Source organism: Ailuropoda melanoleuca, chromosome 9, assembly GCF_002007445.2.
Source record: "Ailuropoda melanoleuca isolate Jingjing chromosome 9, ASM200744v2, whole genome shotgun sequence".
Lineage (NCBI taxonomy): Eukaryota > Metazoa > Chordata > Mammalia > Carnivora > Ursidae > Ailuropoda > Ailuropoda melanoleuca.
The window spans coordinates 68,275,438-68,283,758 of NC_048226.1; positions in this window are offsets into that span (position 1 = coordinate 68,275,438).

The following is an 8,321-nucleotide window of genomic DNA, read 5'->3' on the forward strand; positions in this document are numbered from 1 at the left end:
TGCTAATATTTTGTTGAGGGTTTTTGCATCTATGTTCTATCAGGGATATTGGCCTGCAATTTTCTTTTCATGTGGCATCCTTATCTGGTTTTGTTATCAGAGTAATGCTGGCCTCATAAAATGAGTTTGTAAGTGTTTCTCCCCCCCGCCTTTGTTTTTGGAAGAGTTTGAGAAGGCTTGATATTAATTCTTCTTTAAATGTTTTGTAGATCCATTAGTGAAGCCATCTGGTCCTAGACTTTTGTTTGTTGGGAGGTTTTTGATTATGGATTTAATCTTCTTACTACTATTTGTCTTTTCAGATTTACTGTTGATTTAGTCTTGGTAAGTTGTATATTACTAGGAATTTATCCATTTTTTCTATGTTGTCCAATTTGTTGGCATATAATTGTTCATAGTAGTCTCTTATGAGCCTTTTTATTTCTGTGGTACTGGTAGAACCATCTACTCTTTCATTTCTGATTTTGTTTAAACAAGTCCTCTTTTTATTTTTTTATTTTTTTTTATGAGTCTAGTTAAAGGTTTGTTACTTTTTTCTTTCAAAAAATCAGTTCCTAGTTTCACTGATCTTTTCTGTTGTCCTTTTTGTCTTTATTTCTGCTCTGATCTTTGTTGTTTCCTCATTTTACTGACTTTGGGCTTTGTTCTTTTTCTGGTTCCTTGAAGTGTAAGTTGAACTTGTTTGAGGTTTTTCTTGTTTCTTGGTGTAGGTCTTTATCATTATGAACTTCCCTCTTAGAACTGCTTTTGCTGCATCCCATAAGTTTTGGAATATTGTGTTTCCATTTTCATTTGTCTCAAGATTTTTATTTTTTCTTTGATCTGCTTGTTCAGTGACATGTTGCTTAACTTCCACATATTTGTGGATTTTCCAGTTTTCTTCTAGTAATTGATTCTGAGTTTTCATACCATTGTGGTTAGAAAAGATGGTTGAAATGATTTCAGTCTTTCTAAATTTATGAAGACTTGTTTTGTGGCCTAATGTATGATCTATCCTGGAGAATGTTCCATGTGCCCTTGAGAAGAATGTGTATTCTATTGTTTTTGGATGGAATGTTCTGTTGATGTCTGTTAAGTCCATCTGTCCTAATGTGTCCTTTATGGCCATTTTGATATCCTGTCTGGATACTCTATCCATTGATGAAAGTGAATGCTAAAGTCCCCTATTATTATTGTATTTCTTCTTTCAGGTTGCTTAGTATTTGTTGCATATATTTAGGTGCTTCTGTGTTGGGTGCATAAATATTTACAAATATTATATCCTCTTGTTGGATTGACCTTTTTATCATTATGCAAACATTTTCTTTGTCTGAATGTCTATTTTCTGTGATAGAATTAGAGCACTCACCAGTTTCTTTGGGTTTCCATTTGCATGGAATATCCTCTTCATTCCCTTCATTTTCAGTCGGTGTGTGTCCTTCATCTGAAGTGAGTTTCTGGTATTTGGCATATAGTGAGCCTTGTTTTTGTGTTTGTTTTAATCTAGTCAATGCTCTAGAGACTTAGCGGAGAATTTAGTCAATTTACATTTAAAGTCCTTATTGATAGGTATGTACTACTGACGTACTGTTAACTGTTTTCCAGCTGTTCTGTAAGACTTGTGTTCCTTCTCTTTCTCTGTGATTTCATGATTTTTCTGTAGTGGTATGCTCAGATTTCTTTCTCCTATAGTAAATATCTTTTGTATATTTACTATAGGTTTTTGCTTTATGGTTACCATGATGCTTACATAAAACAACTTATAATAATCTATTTTAAATTGATAGCAACTTAAGTATGAACACCTTCTAAAACTCCACATTTTTATTCCCACAACAACGTTTTATGTTTTGATGTCACAGTTTAAATCTTTTGATCTTGTATATCCCTTAACAAATTGTTATATAGTTATTTTCACTACTTCTCTCTTTTAACCTTCATACTAGCTTTTTAAACAGTTAACCCACCAGCTTTACAACATTAGATTAGCCTGAATTTTATTATATATTTACCTTTACCAGTGAGATTTTGTTTTTCCTAATTAGCATCCTTTGGTTTTAGCTTAAAGAAGTCTCTTTAACATATCTTGTAAAGCTGGTCTAGTGATGATGAACTCCTTTAAATTCTGCTTTTCTGGAGAAATCTTTATATCTCCTTCAATTCTGAATGACAGCTCTGCCAGGTAGAATATTCTTGGTTGGCTGGGGGTTTTTTGTTTTAAGATTATTTATTTATTTATTTGAGAGAGAGAGAGAGAGAGAGAGAGAGAGAGAACAAGAGCAAGCGAGAGAGCAAGAGCACAAGCAGGGGGAGAAGCAGAGTCCCCACTGAGCAGGGGGCCTGATGCAGTGCTTGATCCTAGGACCCCTAGATCATGACCTGAGCTGAAGGGAGATGCTTAACCAATTAAGCCACCCAGGCACCCCAGCAGGTTTTTTTCTTTCAGCACTTTGTATGGTACCCCTCTGTCTGGTCTACAAAGCTTCTGCTGAAAAATCTGCTGATAGTCTTAATGGTGTTCCCTTATGTGTAACAAGTTGTTTTTCTCTTCCTGCTTTCAAGATTCGCTCCTGGACTTTAGCTTTTGACACTTCAACTACAGTGTGTCTTGATGTTCTCTTTGGATTGATCTTCTTTGAAACCCAGAGCTTTCTGGATCTGGATGTCTGTTTCCTTCCCCAGGTGTGAGATGTTTTCAGCCATTATCTTATTTTTTTTAAATTTTTTATTATGTTAGTCACCATACAGTACATCATTAGTTTTTGATGTAGTGTTCCATGATTCATTGTTTGCTTATAACACCCAGTGCTCCATGCAATACGTGTCCTCCTTAATACCCATCACCGGGCTAACCCATCCCCCAACACCCCTCCCCTCTAAAACCCTAAGTTTGTTTCCCAGAGTCCATAGTCTCTCATGGTTCATCTCCCCTTCTGTTCCCCCCACGCCCCCTTCAGTTTTCCCTTCCTTCTCCTAATGTCCTCCCTGCTATTCCTTATGTTCCACAAATAAGTGAAACCATATGATAATTGTCTTTCTCTGCTTGACTTATTTCACTTAGCATAATCACCTCCAGTTCCATCCATGTGGATGCAAATGTTGGGTGATCATCCTCAGCCATCATCTTAAAGTAAGTTTTCTGCCCCCTTTATGTCTCTTCTTTGTAACCTCCTATAACATGAATCTTGGTCTGATTGATGTTGTCCTACAAGTCCCCTGAGCTATCTTAACATTTTCTCATCTTTTTTTCCTTTTTCTACTCTGACTAATAAGTCCCACTGCCCTTTCAGTTTACTGATCCTTTCTTCTATTTTATATTGCTATTGAATCCCTCTAGTGTATTCTTTAGTTCATCTATCGTATTCTTCAGCTTTGAGTTCAATTTGGTACTTTGTTATATTTTCTTTTTCTTTTTTTCTTTTCTTTCTTATTTTTTTTTTTGAAATTCTCCCTTTGTTCATCCATTCTTTGCTGAGTTTGGGGAGTACCTTTATGATCATTATTTTGAACTCTTTATCAGGTAAATCAGTTCTCTCCATTTCTTTAATGTCTTTTTTTTTTTCTAAAGTTTTATCTTGTTCTTTCTTTTGGAATATTTCTATTTCATTTTCTTTGACTCTGTTGGTTTCTATGCATTAGATAAAACATCCATCTCTCCCTTTCTCAAAGGAGTGGCCTCATGGTAAAGATGAGCCTTATGTTCAACCCTGCCCTAGTTCTTGGTGTCCCTTAAACCTCTGTACTTGTCCAAGTAGCCTAACTTATTTTTAGTGGCTCTCAAGAGTTGAGGGTATGCCAAGACCTATCAGCGTGCCAAAGGGGAGGATTTTGTTCAGCACATAGATTCAGGCTCCAGACCTTCAGGCAGCAGCTTTTAAAGTATACAAATGTATCTCAGGGATGCCTGGGTGTCTCAGTCCTTAAGCGTCTGCCTTTGGCTCATCATGATCCTAGGGTCCTGGGATGGAGTCCTGCTTTGGGCTCCTTGTTCAGCAGGGAGACTGCTTCTCCCTCTGCCTGCTGCTCCCCCTGCTTGTGCACGTTCTCTCTCTCTGACAAATAAATACATAAAATCTTTTAAGGTATACAGATATCTCTTCCAGGGGAAGACTAGGAGTTAGGCATTTCTGACTGTTCCCTCTCTGCTGAGCCCTGTGGTGATAGCCAGTTAAGAGCTCTTTCTTTCTTGGCTACCCCCCCACCTTGAACTTCTGAACATAAGCCCCTCTGGCCACCAGAGACAGACAATCAAGGGGTATCCCCTGGGTGGCAGCCACAAAGAGCACCAGATATAAAAAATGGGGCACCAGAGGCATGTACAAACTCCCCTCTAGGGAGATAGCCATGTTCTAAAGCATGACAGAGAAAGAGCAGGAAGATGGCCCCTACCCTCTGAAGTCATTGGAGAGGATTATGCATGGCCTTAGATGTGTGTTTAATTACAATCCGGCCCCTCGGGTCCCAGCTGTAAGGACAAGCTAGTAATCCTCTTTCAGAGAAAGACTGGCTCCTCAGTCCATTGCCTCTCTGCTGCTCTTGCCTCCCTGGGGAGGTAGCAGGTTAAGAAGACTCTTCATTTGTTACAGTCCTATGGCACCTGCAGGCATAAGCCCAATGAAGCACCAGAGCCAGGTGGTATAGGTGTCCTTTGGGTTGCAGCTCCAAAAACCAGGGTGCCACATGAATATACAAGCTCCTTTTTTGGGAGATCCTGGTGACCTGGAGTGAGGCAGAGAAGGGGAGCACAAAGATGACATCCACTGGCCTCTGTCCCCAGAGAGCATCTCAATAGGCCCCTACATGGGTTACATAGTTTTAAGATGCACTAAATTGTTCATGAACACTACCATGTGTACAGTGAGGGGAAAATTGTACTTACTTTTGTTTGAAATTTTACCGAGTAATGCTCACTATTTCACTAATTCAGATATCACCAATGGTTGTGTCACTAAAAGAACTGGAGGTACTATACAGGTCACCTGCGTGTATAGCCATCTGTCACTATCACACTCACTGTGATTCTGTGTTTGTGGCAAGTATCTGATTATCCTATTATGTCTTCCAGTGTAGGCATGCCCTTGAGTTTACATATTTATGTTTTATTATTTTATGATAAACTATTTTTATTATGTTTTATAAGCTATTTTTCTCTTTTGTATTAGGACATCATTGATTTTTCTAAATGACATTGGTATTATCTATGAATTTCCTTTTTGTATATTAAAGGGATAATAACAAAATAGTTGTTTATAAAAAGGAGTGTTGGTTTTAAGAACCACTGTCCAGAGGAAGAGGGCACCCTACTCCCCCCCTAAGGAGCATTGATTTGCCAACAGATAGTAAGGACCCTAATGGTTTAATATAGGTCAGGACCAATCCCTGAACTCGGGGCTCACTGTGACTAGTGGAAGGAAACGCTCTCAGCTAACCAGGTAAGGTGAGCACCCTCCAGGGACAAGAAGGGAGGCAGGGGAGGCAAGACTGCAAGTTACACAGCCCTACTAGGGACAATGCAGTTGGGGAAGGAGTCACCAAAGTAAAACTGGAATGCCATTACTAAATAAAAGTGGAGGGGCACCTGGGTGGCTCAGTCAGTTAAGTGTCTGCCGTCAACTCAGGTCCTGATCTCCAGGTCCTGGGATTGAGCCCTGCGTCAGGCTCTCTGCTCAGCGGGCAGTCTTCTCCCTCTCCCTCTGCCCCCACTGCACCCCCCCCCATGCTCTCTCTCTCTTGCTGTCACTCTCTCAAATAAAATCTTAAAAAATAAAAATAGGGGCGCCTGGGTGGCACAACGGTTAAGCGTCTGCCTTCGGCTCAGGGCGTGATGCTGGCGTTCTGGGATCGAGCCCCACATCAGGCTCCTCCGCTATGAGCCTGCTTCTTCCTCTCCCACTCCCCCTGCTTGTGTTCCCTCTCTCACTGGCTGTCTCTATCTCTGTCAAATAAATAAATAAAATCTTTAAAAAAAATAAAATAAAAATAAAAAGTGGAAGGAAAGCTGGACAGGCTGAAGCAACAAAAACACAACCCAAACACTTAAAGGCACAATTAAATACACAACTTAAAACCTAAGTAATGGAAAAAGGTTGATGAACCAATTTATACTACAGCCTGTGGGGCTCACAAAACAAACCTGCATCACACCATATTGCAAAGGGTGGAGAGCTACAAAAAGTTATTAGAATGTGAGAAAAACTGGAAGAAAGAATCACGATCCACTCTAAACAACATTGAGGATGCAATAATAACAAAGCTTCCACCTAAAATTGGCAGGAATTCCAGCAACGCTGGGCACACACACAGGGGGAGGTGGCAACACCCAAGAGCAGGGGTTGGCAGCCAGGCTCATCAGCTGAATGTTAAATCAGTCCCTAGGAAACATTAGCAGAGCACTAATTTTGGTAACCCTTGACTGCGTATAGGCAGTCGTACATAATAATGGTACTCTAGGGAAATGTATCCACTCACTTGTGAGAACCAAGGAAAGGACTTGCATTGTTCTTATCCACTGGTGGCCCATCTGATGTTCCTTCTCATGGGCTGCTGACCATATTTTTTATAAAACAAAGCCTTAGGAGATCACCATCCATGACACATCTTCTAGTTGGGTTTTGCATGGAACTAGGGAGTGAAAAATTGAGCCTAGAATCCTGATACCCTAATTTGCTGATGGGGGGGCTATACATGGTTAGTAATTAATGTCTTTATTCAGTAAACATTCCTAGAACCTATTCCTTGGCCTGGCACAGTACAAGAACACAAAGACTTGCAACTCATAGTCCAGTGAGAGATCGCAATCCACAAACAGATGTGCTGAGTAACGCAATGGGTTATTTTTCCCCGCTCACTCCATGCAACCCAGCCCTTCTTCCCAGATCTACACAGCAGTTTTCTGTCACAGGACCTTGTTTTCTGCTGTTCTCTTGAACCCAGATATTTGGCAAATCTGTCCCTGTCTTCATTCAGGCCTTTATACCAATGTCACCTCCTTGGAGAGGCCTTTCCTGACTACCTTAACTGAAATAACAATCCTCCTTTTTCCCTCCCAGCCTTTTCTTCTCTCACTCCCACCTCTTCTAACCTTGAACGCGGTTGTGTTTCAGGATTTCTCTGCCTTTAGTGCCCATGGTTCTTGGTCACACGGCTTCAAAGAATGAAGAGGTAGGCCGGATGAAGAGTGGTGGGCAGCAAAGCAAAGTTTATTGAACAAGGGTACAAAGCTCCTGAACAGGGAGGGGACCTGAGAGGGTTGCCTTTGGAGTTTCTAAGTCTAGGGGTTTTTATGAGATTGTTGGTTGGCCGTTTTAATCTGAATAACCCTCTAAGCACCTGTCACCCAATCAGGTTTTTATCCACGCGCTCACCTATCAGGGAGTCGTTCATGTGGGAAAAGTAGAAGGCTCCTTTCAGCATGGTATAGAATAACAGGATGGGGGCTTTTTCCTTTAAAGGTAGTTTCCTCTTAGGATGGGGCCCCTTGCCCCTGCCTGCCTTTCTTTTGACTATCCTCCATTAGTTGGATTTGTCCTCATAATATTATCAGGTCTGATGTTAAATAATAGTTAATGCTTATTGAATAGTTTCTGTTCATCTGAAATTGGCCTAAGCATTTTACATGGATTAATACTTTTCATTCTAACCTAAGATTTGATACTAACCTACTATTATCATCCCCTTTTTATACATAAGTAAACGGAGGCAAGAGAGGTCAAGTAACTTGCCCAAAGTCACACAGAGCTAAGATTTAGACTCTAGCCCGCTCAAGACCACACTCTTAACCGCTATATTAAATGGCTGCTCTCCACAATGTGGTTGATCTGTTTTCTTCTTTGACTACCACCTGTCTCTCTTCTGGAATATAAGCTTGGACAGGGCAGAGATTTGGCTGAGCTGTCACTGTACCTCCAGGGCCTAGAAGGATGACTTGCATAAGGTAAGCACGCAACGAACACTAGAGGAACGAACGATGTTGCTGAGTATTCCCACTCTGGTCCCCGAGCACTGCAAGAATTTAGTTTTTGAATCCTCACAAGTTTAAAAGGACTTGGGAAGTTGTGGCCAATGCCACCCACATTTGGTAAGAATCACACCTTCCAGCACCAGCTTTCAATGCTAGCTGCACAGTACAGCCACCTGGGAGCTATTAAAACTCGGATGGATGCCCAGGCCTCATGCCAGACCAATTACACCAGGGTCTCTGCATCGGACCCTGGCCTCAGTGCTGATGAAGCTTTACAGTTGATTTCCCTGTGCAGCCAAGTTTGAGAACCACACCCACGGTTGAGTCTGATCAAGTGGTGAGGCAGCCAGGGTGGAGGCTCTAAGATACTGTCTCATCAAAT